Source organism: Nansenia antarctica, assembly GCF_963989245.1.
Source record: "Nansenia antarctica genome assembly, chromosome: 10".
NCBI classification, from domain to species: Eukaryota; Metazoa; Chordata; class Actinopteri; order Argentiniformes; family Microstomatidae; genus Nansenia; species Nansenia antarctica.
The window spans coordinates 12761772-12782745 of record NC_137680.1 but is presented as its reverse complement, the minus strand read 5'-3'; the positions used below and the strand labels follow the sequence as shown (position 1 = coordinate 12782745).

The following is a 20974-nucleotide window of genomic DNA, read 5'->3' as shown; positions in this document are numbered from 1 at the left end:
CCTCCTCAACTCAGATTTAAAAGTACTCTGCAAAATTCTAGCAAAGAGATTAGAGATTATTCTACCAGATATCATAAAGGGAGACCAAAATGGGTTCATTGTGGGTCGTCAGGGATTTCATAACGTAAGAAGGGTTTTAAATATCTTACATTCCCAAAGAGAGTTACCAGATACAGCTTTCCTGTCATTGGATGCTGAGAAAGCATTTGACAGGGTGGAATGGGCATACCTGTTTGAGCTTCTCGAACGATTTGGGCTGGGAGAAAACTGTTGTAAATGGGTGAAATTATTATATAAAGAACCATATGCAGAAATAATTACTAACAACAATATATCTATGCCAATTAAAATCAACAGGGGATGCAGACAGGGGTGTCCATTGAGCCCTCTCATATTTATGATGGCAATTGAGCCCTTAGCAATTGCAATACGAAATCACACATCAATATCAGGCATACCTATAGGTCAACTTGAACATCGCATAGCTCTCTATGCGGATGACGTAATCCTGTTCCTTAAAAATCTGGGAGAATCGATCCCGGCTCTTATGGACCTCATTAAAAGATTCGGCAATATTTCTGGGTACAAAGTTAATAGCCATAAATCTGCCATATTACTGCTTAATTCGAATGAGAGAGAGAACCCACCCAATTATATTGGTCACTTTAAGTCAGTTGACAGCTTTACATATTTAGGAATACAAATTACTCACAGGCTAGAAGTGGTACAGACTAATTATAGCCCTGTTGTAAATTCTATTTGCGAATCAATTGATAGATGGTCATCTCTTCCTATTTCCCTGATAGGCAGAATTAATATATTGAAAATGAACACTCTCCCAAAGCTATTATATCTCTTTCAAAACATCCCCTTGCCGCCTCCCCCAAACTTATTTCCTAGACTAAGGACATTATTCACGAACTTTATATGGAAAAATAGACGCCCCAGACTTCGCCTGTCTCTTCTGTATTTACCTTATGACAGGGGTGGCCTACAATGCCCAAACATGTTGTGGTATTACTGGGCAACTCAAATCAGAACTATGAGGTTTTACTACTCGACAGAAGGACTACTTTCACCAGCATGGAAAGACATTGAGTGTAACTCTATAGGGCTCCAACTGCCGACATATATATACTCGGATAATCCGAAAAACCTTAAAAGGAAAACATCGAACCCTATATTGAGAAACATGATTTCTGTATGGTACGAGGTACAAAAATACTTGTCGGAAACACCTGTTCTCTCTCGCTATAGTCCCATTTGGGGCAATAATTACTTTGTGCCAGGTAGGGCAGACGGGGGCTTTAAATTATGGGCTGACAAAGGAATAACACAAATTAATGACATATTCGACTCAAAGGATGAGCATATGGAATCATTTGAAATTCTAGTAAACAAACATTCTATCCCTCGCAAGCATTTCTTTAAGTACTTACAGCTCAGGAACTTTATTTATTCTAATCAAAATCACTCCCTGGCCATACCCGCTCTATCCTCATTGGAGAAAGTTTTAATTAAAAATCCTTTCGGAAAAGGAATTATTTCGGATGTATATGATTTGTTGATTGCTAGATCACTAGAATCTTCAGAACCCAAATTGAAAGCATGGAGGAGTGACCTTCAAGAGGAAATATCAGTGGAAAAATGGAACAAGGCATGCAAAAGAGCTCAAACCCAGACCGCTAACACTCGTTTAAAGCTTCTACAGTATAATTGGATAATGAGAGTATATATAACACCAGAAAAACTCAATAAATTTAACCCCAACATTCCAGACTTATGTAACAGGTGTAGAGAGGACAAGGGTACATTTTTTCATTGTATATGGGAATGTCCAAGAATTCAAGAATTCTGGGAAGAACTTGGAATAATAATACAGGACATTCTGTCAATTAAAATTACTGTTGAGCCTAAGCTGTTTATTCTTGGCATTTACCCAGAGGGACACAGGATGAAATGCAGTGAACAGATCTTTATGGATGTGTATTTTACAGGCCAAAAGATCAATAGCACTAACGTGGAAAAGCACAGGTAACCCAAGTATTGTGCATTGGTTTAGGGAGATGTCTCGGTGTCTACCATTAGAGAAAATTTCATACACACTCAAAGACAGGCAGGAAAGATTCCAAAGTATTTGGGGCCCATTCATAAAATATCTGGAGGACAAGGACTTATCACAATGGATGGACGAACCTGGGCGTGAACAAATGTAAACTCTGTAATAAACCATTTGAACAGGTGTGTGAATTCACCAGGAGTAGAGTAGGAGTTGGATATAATTAATGTATCTGTTGCAATGTACCCTTTTCTTTATTTTTATTATATTTTATATATTATCAGTTTTCATGTTTTTATTATTACCTTTATTTTATTTTTTCTCTCCCTTTTATTTTGTATGTGTCAGGCGCTGCAGGTGGACAAGAAGAAGATGCAGCAGCAGATGCAGGACCTGGAGGAGCATCTGGAGGAGGAGGAGGATGCTCGTCAGAAGCTGCAGCTGGAGAAGGTGGCATCTGAGGGGAAGATCAAGAAGTGTGAGGAGGACATCCTACTAATGGAGGACCAGAACAACAAGCTGCTTAAGGAAAGGAAGCTGGCGGAGGAACGGATAGCAGACTTCAGCTCTAACCTGGCGGAAGTCCAAGAACCTGACCAAGCTCAAGAACAAACACGAGTCCATGATATCTGAACTGGAGGTCCGCCTGAAGAAGGAGGAGAAGGGACGTCAGGAGCTGGACAAGGCCAAGCGTAAGCTGGACGCCGAGTCTAACGACCTCCAGGAGCAGATCGCTGACCTCCTGGCCCAAATCGCTGACCTGAAAGCCCAGCTAGCCAAGAAGGAGGAGGAGCTACAGAATGCTCTGGCCAGACTGGAGGACAAAACTGCCCAGAAGGTCAACGCTCTGAAGAAGATCCGGGAACTGGAGGGACACATCTCAGACCTTCAGGAGGACCTGGACTCAGAGAGGCAGGCCAGGAACAAGGCTGAGAAGACCAAGAGAGACTTTGGAGAGGAGCTGGAGGCCCTCAAGTCTGAGCTGGAAGACACGCTGGACAGCACTGCCACCCAGCAAGAGCTCCGGGCCAAGCGAGAGCAGGAGGTGACTATATTGAAGAGAGCCATGGAAGAGGAGGGCCGTACCCATGAGGCCCAGGTCCAGGAGATGAGGACGAAACACACCCAGGCCGTGGAGGAGCTCACTGAGACGCTGGAGCAGTCCAAACGGGTGAAGTTGAACCTGGAGAAGGCCAAGCAGGCTCTGGAGAAGGAGACAACCGACCTGACGGTGGAGGTGAGGTCCCTGAACCAGGCCAAACAGGACGGGGAAAACAAGAGGAAGAAGGTCGAAGGTCAGCTGGTCGACCTGCAGAGACACTTCAATGACAGCGAGAGGCAGAAGGCAGAGCTGGCAGAACGCTGCTCCAAGACAACGGTTGAACTGGAGAGCGTCACCAACATCCTGAATGAAGTGGAGGGGAAGAACAACAAGCTGAGCAAGGATGTGGCCACGCTGAGCGCCCAAGTCCAAGATACACAGGAGCTGCTGGCTGAGGAGACCCGCCAGAAGCTGCAGTTCTCCACGCGCCTGCGCCAAATGGAGGACGACAGGAACGGTCTGCAGGAACAGTTGGAGGAGGAGATGGAGGCCAAGAGGAACGTGGAGAGACACGTCTCCACACTCAACATCCAGCTGGCGGACTCCAAGAAGAAGATGGAGGAGATGGCAGGCAACGTGGAGCTCCTGGAGGAGGGCAAGAAGCGTCTGCAGAGGGACCTGGAGGCGTCCAACACCCAGTTTGAGGAGAAGGCCTCGGCGTACGACAAGCTGGAGAAGACCAAGAACCGCCGGCAGCAGGAGCTGGAGGACATCCTGATGGACCTAGACAACCAGAGACAGCTGGTGTCCAACCTGGAGAAGAAGCAGAAGAAGTTTGACCAGATGCTTGCCGAGGAGAAGAGCATCTCCAGTAAGTATGCGGACGAGCGTGACCGCGCGGAGGCTGAGGCCAGAGAGAAGGAGACCAAGGCCCTGTCCCTGGCCAGGGCTCTGGAGGAGGCCCAGGACTCCAGGGAGGAGCTGGAGAGAGCCAACAAGGCCCTGCGCATGGAGATGGAGGACCTGGTCAGCTCCAAGGACGATGTGGGCAAAAGCGTCCACGAGCTGGAGAAGTCCAAGCGTGGGCTGGACGCCCAGGTGGAGGAGATGAAGACGCAGCTGGAGGAGCTGGAGGACGAGCTGCAGGCGGCGGAGGACGCCAAGCTGCGTCTGGAGGTCAACATGCAGGCCCTCAAGGCCCAGTTTGAGCGCGACCTCCTGGGCAGAGACGAGCAGGGAGAGGAGAAGAGGAAGCAGCTCACCAAGCAGGTGCGTGAGTTGGAGACAGAGTTGGAGGACGAGCGTAAGCAGAGGACCGTGGTGTCGGCCGCTAAGAAGAAGCTGGAGGGAGACATGAAGGACCTGGAGGGACAGATCGAGACGTCCAATAAGGGACGAGACGAGGCCATCAAGCAGCTGCGCAAGATCCAGGCCCAGATGAAGGACTACCAGAGGGAGCTGGAGGATGCTCGTGCGGCCAGAGAGGAGGTGCTCTCCACAGCCAAGGAGAGCGAGAGGAAGGCCAAGAGTCTGGAGGCTGAGCTCATGCAGCTACAGGAGGACCTGGCTGCCGCTGACAGGGCACGGAAGCAAGCGGAAGCAGAGAGGGACGAACTGTCTGATGAACTCGCCAGCAACTCTTCTGGAAAGTCGGCCCTGGCCGATGAGAAGCGTCGCCTGGAAGCTAAGATCTCCCAGCTGGAGGAGGAGCTGGAGGAGGAGCAGAGCAACATGGAAATTCTCAACGACAGACTGAGGAAGAGCGTGTCACAGGTCGATCAGCTGACCATCGAGCTGACGGCGGAGCGCACAACCAGCCAGAAGAACGAGAGTGCCCGGCAGCAGATGGAGCGTGCCAACAAGGACCTGAAGGCCAAGCTGCAGGAGATGGAGAACCAGGTCAAGTCTAAGTTCAAGTCCTCCATCACTGCCCTGGAGGCCAAGGTGGCCCAGCTGGAGGAGCAGCTGGAGCAGGAGAGCAGGGAGAAGCAGGCCTCTGCCAAGGGAATGCGTCAGAAGGACAAGAAGCTGAAGGATCTTCTCATCCAGGTGGAGGATGAGAGGAAACAAGCAGAGCAGTACAAGGACCAGGCGGACAAGTCCACCTCGCGGATGAAGCAGCTGAAGCGTCAGCTGGAGGAGTCGGAGGAGGAGTGTCAGCGCGTCACGGCCGGCCGCAGGAAGCTGCAGCGGGAGCTGGACGAGGCCGCGGAGTCTAACGACGCCATGAGCCGCGAGGTCAACACCCTCAAGACCAAACTCAGGCGCGGGAACGAGCCCTCTTTCAGCAGCGCGCCGCGCCGCACCGGAGGAGGGGTCCGGAGGGTGATCGACGACGCTTCGGAAGAAGACGGTGACACAGGGGCGGACTACAATGGAACAAAGTCTTCAGAGTAGAGGAAACAACCCCAAGCATCCAGCCAATCAGATTCAGTATTACATACCAGGCAGACCTGCTCACCAAAGAACACACACGTGCCTTCAAATTTGATAACCTTCATAGTTCTTCAGTTCTTTGAACTTTATTATTGCTGTTTCATCCTATTTAATAACTCCCTGATCTGTAAGGAAGTCTAATCTGCTCAGACTGAACAAAAGCTATCAGAGACATTATTCTCAATACATTCAGCAGTGCAGTGGAACCTCCCAAATTCACAACTCAAAACATTTATAAAAACATGTATATGAAAAAAATCAAACACATACTAAACATCTCAAACACTTAAAAAAAAAAAATGAAAATGAAAAAACCTGAAAGCACAAACACAAAAGAGATGACCAACATTATAAAAAAGAAGAAGGAAATGAAGAATTAAAATAAAATCTACATTGGAGATGTTTGGTAAACTGTGTCTGCATACTTTCCATTTCCTCTACACCTGTTCTCTCACCAATCTTCTCTCAACATTCTGCTAATGCAAGAGTAGAGGAAACAACCCCAAGCATCCAGCCAATCAGATTCAGTATTACGTACCAGGCAGACCTGCTCACCAAAGAACACACACGTGCCTTCAAATTTGATAACCTTCATAGTTCTTCCATAAACACTTTAAAACGTTTTCTATTCCATTCACCTATCGACTGTCTCCTTATTCAGAGCACCGTAGTCTTTTCACTATTCTAAACAGTCAAAAAAGTGAGCTCAGTTATATGATTGCCTCTCCATCAATGTACGTACTATATATAGGCCTACATGTGTATGGCAATTCTGGTGAGTTATCTGCTTGTATGTACAGTATATACATATATAATTATTACTTATTATTTATTTTCAAGATTTGTTTTATCTTTTTCAAAAAACTCAATAAATATATTGTTGAAAAAAAAAATGTTGGTTCATGGTGGATGTGTTTTTGTTTTCTCTTTGTTGTACATTTCAAACTTGCTTTTCTTTTTCTTATTTTTTTTATACACTCGATTCCTGTTCTTTACTCTGTTCTTGTATAGTTCATTATTGCTGTATTTTCAAGTTGTATTGTTACATCCCATTACACAAGTGTAAGAGAGTGAGCAGAATTTGAGTGAACTATGTTAAATGTTCCCTGGCCAATAGAGGCACACACCACCACTACTACACTTACTTAACGTTTTATAGAATTCCCAATCTGCCAATTACCTTAAGCACAATCTAACAGCCATTCCTCTCATCAAGCTGCAGACCTTTTAATACAAAGTGCAATTCTAGCAGCGAGAAATTATGCAAATGCAAATTCACTAGCATGCAAATAACTGCTTGTTTTTACAATGATCTGTCCATTATGGAGAATCCAGAGAGGCCACTGGTTGTTTTTAATCCTCTTCATTCCTAGAAGGTGTAACAACGACAGCAATCACCCAAGTATTAAAAATGAACATTTTTATGATTGTTAATTTGTCCAATGAATTAAAGCTGAAAGTATGCACTTCAACAAAAAAAAAATATAATAATAATATGTACATCATTTACAAATATTTATGCATCAATAAGTCTACATGTAGGGCACAGTCATGTATGTATGGCACAACAATGAATCTGTTAGATAACAGAATTTGTTTTCCATACAGGGAATACTTCAGAATGCGGCTCAATAAACACGGGAAGAAAGACTGGCTGGGGTTGAAGTTGAAGGGGGCAACTATCAACCACACCAAACAACAAGATGGCTTCAGCTGTGGCGTGTTTGTTATGGAGGTGAACATAACATGATGTTTGCATATTCTGTACTCTTTGATATATTTAACTTTCAATTTTAGGATACTGTAGTTTAACAAGTTTAAATTATGTTCATATTTAGTTTGCAAGACAGATCATTGCAGAATTTCCAATCATCCCAACACACATGGTCTTAGACCCCTCCAAGAAGGGTATGACGTGGAAAAGAAAGGTGTTTGCTGAGGCCATTCTGGATGCTTCAGGTGTGCACAATTAATTAACAGGGGCATATAAAATATTAATGCTATTACCCAGAGTATGACATTTTACAGCATACTTTCTTACATACTTCAGAATCGAGAACTGTTGCTCCATGTGTGCATCTCAATCTGTTCCTGGAGGAGCCACACCTGTAATTCATTGGGTTAGTACCTGTTTCACTTAAAATTCTGTACTGTTTATTACTTATTTATGTATCTCTGTTTGGCAGATAATGCAGTCACACTAAACTTGCAGTATTTTGGTGTAATTTAGCAGATGTTTATAGAATGTGCCAATATTGTGAGATAGTATTGTGTTTCTGTGCTCGTGGGCACAATGTTGTTAGCATTAGGCAATTACCATCAAGTGGCAAGGCCCTTTTGGTCTCTGCTCCAATGGTCTAACCGTTGGGCTACACACCGTCCAGTATTCAATTTTCATGAGCATGTGATTTGGTAAAACTTAAATTACTATAAATGTAACAAAATACCATAAGTTAACTGTTAATTCATTCTCATTACTGTATTAACTAATACCTTAGTTGACATGGACATTAGTAAAAACAAAAGGGCGACATTGGATAATCTCCTGTTTTGTGCTGTCTGGAGATCTACACTTTAGCTTTTCCTATTCCACTCACTAACTCTACATGACGATAACATGCATCATGAGGGTGTAAGACATTATGTAACCATTTCTAGGTTCAGTAGTTGAACCTAGTAGTTGAATCTGAAGTAGTTTGAATCTAGTATCATGTGCTACTCAGTGATAGTTTTGTTTTCAATTCTACAGATTGCCTGCTCTGTGTGCATGAGGTGGTTCCACTCAGTGTCTGAGTATGACTCAGGAGGAATTCAATGAGGCCAAGCGAGCTCCAGTCTGGAAGTGCCGTCTTTGCTGTGACAGTAAAAAGGGTAAACTCAGGTATCACCTTAAAGCCCATTGACACAAGGAAAAACACCTTACTATCAATGACTGAATTGTAACACATTTCCATCCCAAATAAGACTATCACCACCCATTCTATGGACTGGTGGCATTGTTTTCTGAACACCACAGCCTAATGTGTCAGAATATATGGAGAAGTAAAGAGAGAATGTCTTTGAATTATATGTCAGTAAATATTATGTAGAAAGAAAGAGAGAATGGGTTTGAATTAAATGCGAGGAAATGTCCCAGTCCAAAAGCGTTACGCCAGGGTTCAGGCTATGTGGCCTGTCTACGCATTGACCCTTCTCTCCCTCTCTCTCGCTCTTCCTCCATTCCACAGGGCCCATTGAGCAGCTCAGTGACTACACCAGAATGCGCAGTGCCCTGTTCTAACTAACGACTTCGACGCCTCACCCCTCCCCACCAGTGTTGTTCTGTGCGTCATATCAGCTGTTTGTTCTCCTCCTCTCCATCACTCCTAAATCACTCCTCCCTCTCTCCTCTCTGTTCCAGCTGGTTAGGAGAGATAGTTTTATAATAGTTTATTTTTTGTGCCAATATTTTTTTTAAATAAACATTGTGTCCATTTTGCTGAGTCTGAGAAAATCTGCTCCTCGACTGAAATAAGTACACCTACTGATAGCCTAAGCCTTGTATTGTTGTGCTACAGTGATTACAGCAGATTCTGCTGTCACCTCCCCGATAATAATCTGCAATTGGTTTGAGGTGCATTGGCCCAATATTGACAGAGTTATTGATCAGGACAGCCATATCTCCATTGGGTTTTTCACTACTTTTACCACGGTCCCTAAAATGCCGAATGTGAATGTCTGTTGAATGTCGAATATAAAAACAACTTTACCACGGTACATTAGCTACCTTAGTTAGCTAGCACCTGGTGGTAACGTTAGCTACCGTAGCTAGCACCTGGTGGTAACGTTAGCTACCGTAGCTAGCACCTGGTGGTAACATTAGCTACCTTAGCTAGCTAGCACCTGGTGGTAACGTTAGCTACCGTAGCTAGCTAGCACATGGTGGTAACATTAGCTACCGTAGCTAGCTAGCACCTGGTGGTAACATTAGCTACCGTGGCTGGCTAGCACCTGGTGGTAACATTAGCTACCGTAGCTGGCTAGCACCTGGTGGTAACATTAGCTACCTTAGTTAGCTAGCACCTGGTGGTAACGTTAGCTACCGTAGCTAGCTAGCACCTGGTGGTAACGTTAGCTACCGTAGCTGGCTAGCACCTGGTGGTAACGTTAGCTACCGTAGCTAGCTAGCACCTGGTGGTAACGTTAGTGTAAGAGTCTCTAGGCACAGAGGGAGGTCGACACAAAGGAACAGCTGTACAAACGTGTTTGTTAACGTACAGCACGGCTCAGCACCGTCACTGACGGGCTAACACACACACACTGCACCGTCACTGACGGGCTAACACACACACACACTGCACCGTCACTGACGGGCTAACACACACACACACTACACCGTCACAGACGGGTTGAGCGAGACGTTCAAAATAATAAAGAATAAATACTAAGTGCAGCGCGCGGCCGTCACTGCCGCTCAAACTTTCCATACAGTGTGTGTGTTGTGGTCGCTCGTATCTGTGGACTGTTTAGCTCTAGCCACCCGCACAGTTGTTGTCAGCTCCAGTGAGAAGGGAGCAAAGGCTTTTGAATGACGACAGATGCCGTTATATAGGCGGAGGGTCCCGTCCCTCGTGACACAAGCGTCGCCTTGGCCAGCCAATGGGCTGGCGCAGTGTAATTCAGTTTCTGATGAGGTCACGCAGGGGGCGTTCCCATAGTGAGATACCAAACAAATACTATGAAAGAGAACTGAAGGCACTACAACTAGAAATCAGACAGTAACTCATTTTTTTTCTACAATGCTGAATGCTGCTGTTTAAATTGTTTTAACTTGAAACCAGTTGGTCACTGAGTAGTGAGTAACAGTGAGTACTGTTTTTGTTGCTTGAATAAAGGCTGGCAGTCTTTAATAGCCAAATGTTGTGGACTATACTGGGGAAGTATTTGTTATTATTCAGAAGTAAAACAATAAATACAAATATGGGATTGATATCGGTATCGCAGATACCTGAAGCCCAGGTATCGGTAGTGAAAAAATGGGATCAGGACATCCCTACCTAATTTCATCCAATACAGGCCTTTCAATATCTTATTGATAATCACAACCTAGAGAAACAAGATTTCTACAGGTATTTACAACTGAGGCATTACTACTATAAGAATATAAAGAATAATGAGGTTTCTGAAATGAGTCTCGTCAACATTTTTATTGATGCGTATAAGGCAGTGGTTCTCAACCTTTTTTGGGCCAGCGCCCCCCTGTCCATTATCCATGTCCCTTACCGCCCCCCATCAAAAAAAATGGCTTTTTTTCTTCCCTGAATATTAATGTTGACTAATATTCTGTGTTATATCATTTAAAAAGCATGTCACTGAATGCCAAATAATGGATTTGATTTAACTGGGCAGTTGGAATATCATTATCATTAGTTTACCAGAGAGCAGAAAAGCCATGTGAATGTGAATAAAAATGCTGTTTATGAGTGTTAAACAAACTCAGACAACATCAGAGAATACAAACAGACTGTTTTATGATGCTAATATTTATTAATTTTTTATTAGACTTTGTTAACACAGTTCCAAAGTTCAGAGCACTGCGCTCTGGGACCGCTCAGAGATGGGTGCTCTGACTGAAAATACGGTTTGCCCGAGCGAACTGACCGTTTACGAACGTACCTGTAATAACACTGCTGACAGCTGATCAATCGCAAGCAGAGTAGTGGTTTCCTATAGCAACAAAAGACGTTGACAGCTGTTCGGAGTGCTTATGTGTTCGTTTCCAGGGCATCACATGAGGAGCAACATATCACTAAAAAGCGATCGTATATTTTAGTTTGTAAACGTTAAGACGAACACATCGCAATGCTAACCTCAGAATGGCACTAGGGATGAATGAATGAATGAATGAATGAATGGACTTTATTGTCATTGCTACAGTACAGGTACCAAACAACGAAATTTAGGAGGGGTGGCTCCCCTGGTGTTAGGAAAGGGAAAAAAAACACTTTTAGAAAAAGAAAAAATCACAAGAAGGTAAGGAGCTGGTTTACATAAATAAAGGCTATGTACACAATCCACTGTACTATACTGCACAGATAGTCAACTAGGGTTGTCATATTGCACAATAGTTTTTTTTCACGTTATTTAAAGTGTCACAGTTTGCAGGCTTGAAATGTACATGTTTGTGCCTCAGCACTACACCTGATTTTTTCAGTCCAGCAGCTGCCATACAATCCGTCCAGACTGTCCAGGGCCCAGAACTTAGGTCTTTGCTGTGTTCAGGGCCTGGACGGCCCTGTGGTAGAAGCAGTTCTTCAGTCTGTTTGTCTTAGCGGCCAGGGTCCTGAACCTCCTTTTCGAGGGCAGCCTGGTAAAGTGTACGTGCCCAGGGTGGGTCGGGTCCCTGGAGATCTTTGAGGCCTTCCTGAGACAGCGTGTGTTGTACAGCTCTTCCAGAGAGGGGAGGGGGGCGCCGGTGATCTTCTGTGCTGTTCTCACTACTCTCTGTAGCGCATTTCTCTCCGCTGTTGTGCAGCTGGAGAACCAGTTGCAGATGCCGTAGGTGAGGATGCTCTCCACTGCGCCGCGGTAGAAGGCCACCAGTATCTCCTGCTTGTTGTGTTCCTTCCTGAGGCATCTCAGGGTGTATAGCCGCTGTTGTGCCCTCTTGATGGTGCCTTTTGTGTTGTCCTTCCAGGTCAGGTCATCCCGCATGTGATGTCCCAGGAATCGGAGGGTTGAGACTCTCTCCACGCTCTCTCCGTCGATGAGCAGGGGCTGGATCTCGGACTTTTTCCTCTTGAAGTCTACGATGAATTCCTGGGTCTTTGACTTGTTCAGCAGCAGGTTGTTAACCTTGCACAGCTTGCTCAGTTGCTCTACCTCATCCCTGTACGCCGCCTCGTCCCCCCCCGAGATACATCCCAAAACGGTGGTGTCGTCTGCAAACTTTACGATGTAGTTGCTGGGGTGGACGGGGGTGAAGTCGTGGGTGTAGAGGTTGTAGAGGATGGGGCTTAGCACGCAGCCCTGGGGGGACCCAGTGCTGAGGCTGAGGGCTGTGGAGGTGTGGGGGCCCACCCGCACCCTCTGGGGGCGGTCGGTCAGGAAGTCCTTGATCCACGCACATATACAGTAGAGTGTGATAGACCCAGGTCTAGTAGTTTGGTCACTAGCCTGTCTGGAAGGATGGTGTTGAAGGCGGAGCTGAAGTCCACGAAGAGCAGTCTCGCGTAGCTGTTTCCCCTCTCCAGGTGGGATAGAGTGGCGTGGAGAGTCGTCGCGATGGCGTCCTCTGTGGACCTGTGGGCTCTGTAGGCGAACTGGTATGGATCCAGGTTGGGCGGGAGGCGTGTGAGTATGTGGGCCCGGACTAGTTTCTCGAAGCACTTCATGATGATTGGTGTGAGTGCCACCGGGCGGTAGTCGTTTAGGCAGCTCACCGTGCTTTTCTTCGGGACTGGGATGATAGTTGAGGTTTTCATGCAGGGTGGGACGGTGGCCTGGGACAGGGACTGGTTAAAGATGTTGGTGAAAACCCCGGCCAGCTGGTCGGCGCAGTCTCTCACCACCCGTCCCAGGACGCCATCCGGCCCCGAGGCTTTCCTGGGGTCCACCGCCTTCAGTACGCGTCTCACTTCATGCTCTGTGAGGGTGAGGCTGCTGAGAGCTGGAGAGAGTGGTGTTTGTGTTGCGGTTACCTCCGTTCGCCCCTCGTCGAACCGGGCGTAGAAGGTGTTCAGCTTTCCCGCCAGCAGGGGGTCGTCCTCTGCGGCTGTGAGCCTGTTGGCTCTGAAGTTTGTCATCTGCTGAACCCCCTGCCACATCCGCCTGGAGTCGTTGCTCAGGAGGCATTCCTCAATCTTCTCTCTGTGCTCTGCCTTGGCCGCTTTGATTCCGCGCTTTAGGTTGGCCCTGGTGGAGCTGTACAGCGGTGTGCTCTTCCCTGCGAAGAAGGCGTTGTCCCTCTCGTTGATCAGTTTTTGGACCTTCCCAGTCATCCATGGCTTCGTGTTGGGGTAGACCCGGACCCGTTTGTCCACGGTGACTGAGTTGGTGCAGTTCACTATGTGGTTCAGAACCGACGACGTGTACTGTTCCAGGTCCTCATGCTCATATTCCTGCCATAGGGTGTCATTAGGCAGATCTGCAGTGGAGCGGACCCTTCTGGCCAGGTTCTGACAGTCTTAGTGGTGATGGGAGCACTTTTCCCCATGGTAGTGTATGCAGGAATCAGGAGGATTGACACATGGTCAGACATGCCTAGATGAGCTAGCGGACTAGCCTTGTAAGCACGTTTGATGTTGGTGTATACCTTGTCCAGTGTTTTTTCTCCTTTCGTTGCACATTTCACATGCTGATAGAACTTGGGTAGTACTGATTGATTGATTGAAAAACTTTATTAGAAGATTTGCAGAAGTAGGTACATGAAAGTACATATTACATACAAGGTCATCTAACAGGATAAAAACCCAAGAAAGCCACTGGCTTATTTCAATTGGGGTCCTTGTACTGCCTTCAGGTCGACATGATTGAAATCCCCCGCTATGATGTGAATAGCCTGTGGAGGTATGTGGGTCGGCATTTAACAGTCAAGTATTCCAGGTCTGGGGAGCAGTGGCTACTTACAGTTTTCGTGTTTAAGCACCAGCTATCCTTCGTCGATATTATGATCCCACCTCCTCTTGACTTGCCGCTAAGCTCCGTTCGGTCAGCGCGATGTAGCGTGCGCCCCTCCAAGCTAACAGCTGCGTCCACAATGTTGTCATTTAGCCAGGTTTCGGTAGGAATAATCACACAGCTATCCCCTACGATGTTGTTTTTGGCAACCTGTAGTCTCAGTTCATCCATCTTGTTCGTCAGGGATCTGACGTTGGAGAGGAAAATACTTGGCAAAGCTGGTTTGTTTGGGCTACGTCTTAATCTTGCTAGCAGGCCTCCCCGGCGGCCTCGTCGTTTCCTACGGTCTCGCCGCCGGCGTTTCCGCCTCAGGGAGGGAACTGTGTACCACGGTTCTCCCGGTAGACGGGCGATCTCTTTGTTTATCCTGTATTGCTCCAGAAACTCCGCCGTAACTATCTTGTCGTTTTGCGTGCTGACTTCTAATAAGTCGAGCCTGCTGTAGGTACTATATACACAACTGTTCCCTATAAGTACTAAAAAAAAGTGTACATACAAATGTACTTAAAAACACAATGAAACACCAGTGTGGAAGCCACTCCAGCTGCAGCGTCTAAGCGCGCGGCCATCTTGGACTTTTTTTTATAACATCCACAACAACACTTAACAGTAATACATTTATGTAATATACTGTAATGAACCTGCGAGGGGAAGGGACTGATTTCTCCAGGTTGATTTCTCCAGGTTAGATTATTGGTAAGCGACAGAGAACTTTCCGGACTGGTTTATTATAATACGATCGCTTTTTTGAGATAGGTTGTTCCTGCTGTGATGTTCTGGTATGGTGGTATGGTATTAGCACTCATTTTAACTAAATTAAATAAGCTGTATTGAAAGGAAGCGAACGAAGCAAACGCATAAGCGCAGAGGGTAGTGTGTATACGCGGGGAGGGAGTATTTGGCACGACAGGCTTACGTCACCGGCGGGGACATGGACTGAGTATCAAAACTAACATAATAAATATTCTCTCTCGCTTATAGCCAACAATTACAATGAGCCTACAAACTGAAACACATGTCACTCAAGCATAGCCTACAAGGAAAACACTCATAGAAATTAAACAAGACCGTAAATTAAACAACACCTTATCGCTGTTAGATGAGCAACACAAATTAAATAGCCTATTCCTCATAAATCTTCGCCAACTGGCTAAATTCAAAGACAATCAACTATGTACAGGTATATAGCCTATTCCACTCCTATCCGTGTTCATTTGCGGGTGCTATGCAAGAAAAGGATGGCAAGGGTTGAAACATGACATTACAGATGGGATGAACCGGGGTTCTTTCTATTGTAGACTAGCATAGTATTGCAATTTCTGCACTGTACATGAACTGTCAAGATTCTTCTACAATGCAGCTTACCCAGACACATTAGAAACTATCAAAAGCTCTGCCTTTGCTAGCTGAGTTTTTAGCTTCATCTTCTTGTTGACACTCTCACTTTTAAAAAAATGTGGGCGCTGCGCTACGTGTGTCTGCATCACAGAGCCCGGCCAAGTTCAGAACACTGCGCTCTGGGAGCGCTCAGAGATGGGCGAAAAGACGGTTTGTCCGAGCGAAATGACCGTTCGTGCATTTACGAACGTACCCGTAATAACACTGCTGACAGCTGTTTTTCATGAGAAAAATACTTCATGCGCGAACGCCCCCCAAGAACACCTCAACGCCCCCCTTTTTAAAATATCTGCTCCAGCGCCCCCCGATGTTGTCTGAACGCCCCCGTTGAGAAACGATGGTATAAGGGCAACACCCACAAGAAACTGGTGTCAAGAATTATACAGAAGAGTATACAGTCCACCAAGAATCACTCCACCTTAGGGATAAGTGGGAGAAGGAAGCAAACATAGTCCTAACTGAGGAAGAATGGTTGAACATATGTAAAATACAATCCACCACCTCTAGCTCTGGACAATGGAGAGAATTTTCATGGAAGAACATTATTAGGTTTTTTATTACCCCAAGAAGAAAATACTTACAGAATGGTACACCGGGAACTGGGAATTGCTGGAGAGAGTGCAACAATTCAATGGCTCATTTCTATCACATTTTTGCGGAATGCAGGGGTGCTGGCCCAAAAAGGTGACAAAATAATTTTCACTGAAAACGACGGAAATTATCATTGCGCGGCGTCCAGGCACCTTCCTATGATGCATGCTATAATTTTTCTATACAAGCTCTGTTCAAGGGACACATATAAAGCCTGTCAGTGTTATTCAGACCTATGAAGCAGCGGTAACAATAATGAAAACGCATCTATTAGAATTAGAAGAAAGATGTATTTATTTTGTAAATATATTTTGTTTGTTTTTGTTTTTGTTTTTTTGTTTTGTCACTTAAAACATTTATTCCCACATACATGAAACCACACATCAATCCCAAAAAAGAAAAGTCGCTTTGGATAAAGGCATTTAAATGCCCAAAAATGTAAATGTATCATGAGACTTGTTAACCAAGGGCAGTGTGGTGAGTGGGAATGTAACGATGGACATATGTGCTGAGAGAACATTCCACAACAAACAGTATCAAAACTAAACTTCAAAATGGGAATTTCTTAACAAGGTTCCCATACGTAGGGACGTCTACAGCTCCATGAGGGCTTTTATTTTATTAATGCGTGACGCCTTCTTGTCGGTGGGGTTCTTGGAGCCGAAAGCCTTGTCCACCAGATCCTGCTTCTGCCTCTGAATCTTCACCATGTTCTCCTCCACAGAGTCCTTCACGATGAACTTGGTGATGAAGACGTCTCTCTTCTGGCCCAGGCGGTGACAGCGATCCACACACTGGTCCTCTGCTGCAGGGTTCCACGCTGGATCCATGAGGAAAACTTTAGGTTATTTACATAACCCCGGTTCTCTGAGTAGTATTCGTGAGTATCTCACTATGGGAACGCCCCCTGCGTGACCTCATCAGAAACTGAATTACACTGCGCCAGCCCATTGGCTGGCCCAGGCGACGCTTGTGTCACGAGGGACGGGACCCTCTGCCTATATAAAGCGTACACACAGCGTCTGTCGTCATTCAAAACAAGCAACCTCTTTCTCGCTTCTAAAGCAAGGAGGGTGGTCCGGTGAGATACTCACGAATACTACTCAGAGAACCGGGGTTATGTAAATAACCTAAAGTTCTCTTTCATAGTATTCGTTTCGTATCTCACTATGGGAATATACTTACTCCCGTATTGCCAGACCTGCCTGTAAAACGACAACTGTCCCAGAATGGACCCTCACACTCTAGGAACTACGTCCTAAGAGGAACCCAAACTGAGGACTGAGTGTGATAGCGTTGGAGCCGTAACATCCAACCTATAAAATCTAGCGACCGTGTGGGGCGAAGCCCAGCACGCCGCCGCACACACCTCCTGAATAGACACCCCTTTAAAGAGTGCCCAGGAGGTCGCCAAACCTCTAGTAGAGTGCGCACGTAAGCCCGCGGGGGGCTGTAGACCCTTACTAGAGTAAGCCAAGGCAATAGCCGCCACTACCCAATGGGAAAGGCGTTGTTTCGACACTGGCTTTCCCGTGTGTGGATTCGCCCAGGATACAAACAACTGGTCACCTTTCCTGCAACCCTGAGTCCTGTCTATGTAAACATGCAGCGCGCGGACAGGACATAAAGTATGCAACCGCCTGTGCTCTTCCGAGGCAAAAGGCGGGGGATAGAAGGCAGCCAACTCTATAGGGGTGCAAGAGCCTATAACCTTCGGAATAAAGGCTGGGTTAGGCATCAGACTGACCCTAGAGTCCCCTGGGGAGAACTTTGTACACTCTCGGTGCACCGAGAGCGCATGGACTTCACCTATGCGCTTAGCCGAAGCCAAAGCAAGCAATAGGACCGTCTTTAGCGTTAACACTTTCACCTCCACCTGTTCCAGCGGTTCGAACGGTGGGCAGGAAAGAGCATCTAGTACCATAGGGAGGTCCCATGAAGGAGCTAACGGCCTAGACGTAAGCAATTTCCTTCGGGCCCCTTTCATAAACTGGCACACCAACAGGTGCTGGCTTATCGACTTTCCACCCAGGCCAATATGACAAGCCGAAATAGCTGCCAAATAGACCTTAACGGTTGAGAAAGCCTTACCCCTCTCAATCAAGTCCTGTAGAAATGACAGAATAACTGTCACAGAACACTGAAAAGGGACAGGGTGTGACTCTGAGCACCAAGTCTCGAACACACGCCACTTATGCCCATACAACTTTCTAGTTGATGAGGCTCTGGCGCACTGAATAATGTCGATCACCCCTTGGGGAAGACCCACTAGTGCAAGGTTGATCCCTTCACGGGCCAGGCCCACAGAGACAATCTCTCTGGGTGGGGATGGAATATCTCCCCCCGCGCCTGGGTCAGCAGGTCCCTGCGCAGCGGTAGTTGCCATGGCGGACCGGATAGGAGATGAAAAATCTCCGCCAACCAGTGCTTTCCCGGCCAACGCGGGGCTATCAGCACCATGGACAGATCTCCTTCCCTCACTCTGGCCAGAGTCGGGGGAATGAGTGCCACCGGTGGGAACGCATACAGGAGGGTCCTCGGCCACTCGTGCGCTAATGCGTCCACTCCCAGCGGGGCTCTCCGATCGCGCAGAGAGAAGAACAGGGGACACTGGGCGTTCTCTGCCATAGCATAAACGTCCACGGTCGCTTGACCGAATCGTGACCAAATCTGTTTCACTACTTCGGGGTGAAGTCTCCAGTCTGCGTACAGTGGGTTGCCCCTGGACAACAAATCTGCTCCGTAGTTCAGAATGCCCGGTACATGGGTTGCTCTCAGCGACCGCATGTGTGCACTGCTCCACACTATCAGTCTGTGTGCCATGGTGTGTAACTGGTGGGACCTCAGTCCCCCCTGTCTGTTTACATAGGCAACGACTGTGGAGTTGTCTGTCCTCACCAAAACATGATGTCCTCTCAACCACGGGAGGAAATGTTTCAGAGCCAAGTGAACAGCTAGCAGTTCCAGGCCGTTTATATGGGTAGAACGTAAGTGCGGGTCCCAACCCCCGTTTATCGTTCTCCCTTCGAAAGTGGCACCCCAGCCTCTCAGAGAGGCGTCCGTGGTGATTACTTTTCTGTTCAGGCCAGGTCCCATAGAAACACCCTGTGTTATGAAACCTGGGTCCTTCCACTGGTGCAGAGCCAGTGAGCAATCCCTGGAGACCCTCACACGACGGTGACCGTCGCGGTGGGGGTCCAGGCCCAGAGAGGCCACCCAGCGCTGGATGCCTCTCATGTACAGGCGCCCCAGGGGTATGACCACCACAGCGGAGGCCATCAAGCCTAACAACCTCTGGCATTGTTTGAGGGTAACTATTTGCCCCTGCGAAACAGCGCTATAGTCGCGCGCATCGTCTCCACTCTTTCTGGAGACAAAAACGCCTTGGCTCGGATAGAGTCCAGTGCCCTATAAATGCGATGCGTTGGGAGGGTGTCACCATGCTCTTTTCCATGTTTATTCGGAACCCCAGATTCATTAGGTGTTGCGAAATGACCGCTGTGTGACGCGCCGCCTCCTCGTGGCTGGTGGCTGCCACTAACCAGTCGTCGATATATGTGGCCACTCTGATACCCCTCTGTCTGAGAGGGGCCACTGCTGCCTCGGTGCATTTTACAAACACCCTTGGGCTTAGTGACAGGCCAAAGGGAAGGACCACATATTCGTACGCTATCCCTTGGAAAGCGAATCTCATATTTCCTGTGTGGAGGATATATCGGAATGTGGAAATAAGCGTTGATGTGAACCAATCCCCTGCTCGTTTGAAACTTAGCAGGGAAGAGTGTGTCAACATCCTGAATTTGTATTTTCTGAGATGCTGATTCAAGACACGGAGGTCTAGAATAGCCCTCATGCCCCCCCCTTTCTTTGGGACCAGAAAATACTTCGAGTAGAAACCTCTGTGGGTCTCCTCGAGAGGTACAACTGTTATAGCTCCTTTCTCCCTTAGAATGGAGATTTCCTCCTGGAGAATATTGGCTCGTTCGCCCTGAGCTCGAGAGTACAGTATTTCTCTGAATGGTGGTGGAGTGACACAGAATTGGAGCCTGTAGCCCCTTCGTAGTGTCCTCAACACCCAGTCTGACTGTGTGCAGTCTGCCCATTCCCATTGATGCGTGGAAAGCGGGCTGACTGGCCACACCGTCACCTGCGAGTTGTTGGCGCCCCCCAGAAGCGGATCTTCTCCCGACAGGCTAGCCATGCGACTTAGCCGTCGGCGGAGAGATTTCTTGGGGAACACTGCACAGTGGATACACTCATCGGTAGAGATAACAGCGGCCCGGGCGTGGATTAATCCCAGACACACTGCACACTTAGAGTGAGTGTCCCAGCTAGCCATTGACTTGCCGCACGGGCAGGTCTTCCGGCTAGTCTCGGCTGTGCTAGGTCCGCTAGCCTCAACGTTAGCCATTTCTGGCTAAGGGTTGTAGGCTAGCTGCTAGCAGGCCTCGCTACTTCACCCGTTAGCTTGTCAGCTATCAAGGGAAAACAGAGGGGCCAGGGGAGGGATATTACTATCTACCCGCTAGAGTTAAAGTTATTTCTGCTTTTGTCTCTCACACTGGGTATTGCTACCCGTAACCGTTCGGAGTATTCCTACTCGCAGAACAGGGAGTATTGCTACACGCGTCGTTCAGAACGAGGAGTATCGCTACTATTTTCGTTCCGAGCAAGGCGAGTGTTGCTACTCGAATCGTAACACGGGGTATCGCTACCCCGAGTCAGAGTATTCCTACTCTTCAACAGAAGTATTTCAACTCCTGTGAACGTCAACGAAAGTGCAGTTTAGC

General features: G+C 47.1%; 1 pseudogene across 1 annotated transcript; it reads left to right on the top strand.

Moving 5' to 3' along the window:
- Positions 1 to 2398: 2398 nt before the first annotated feature.
- LOC308166658 (myosin-11-like) lies at positions 2399 to 5498 on the top strand (annotated as a pseudogene). The gene has a single exon. The product of its transcript is annotated as a myosin-11-like (transcript).
- The last annotated feature ends 15476 nt before the right edge of the window (positions 5499 to 20974 follow it).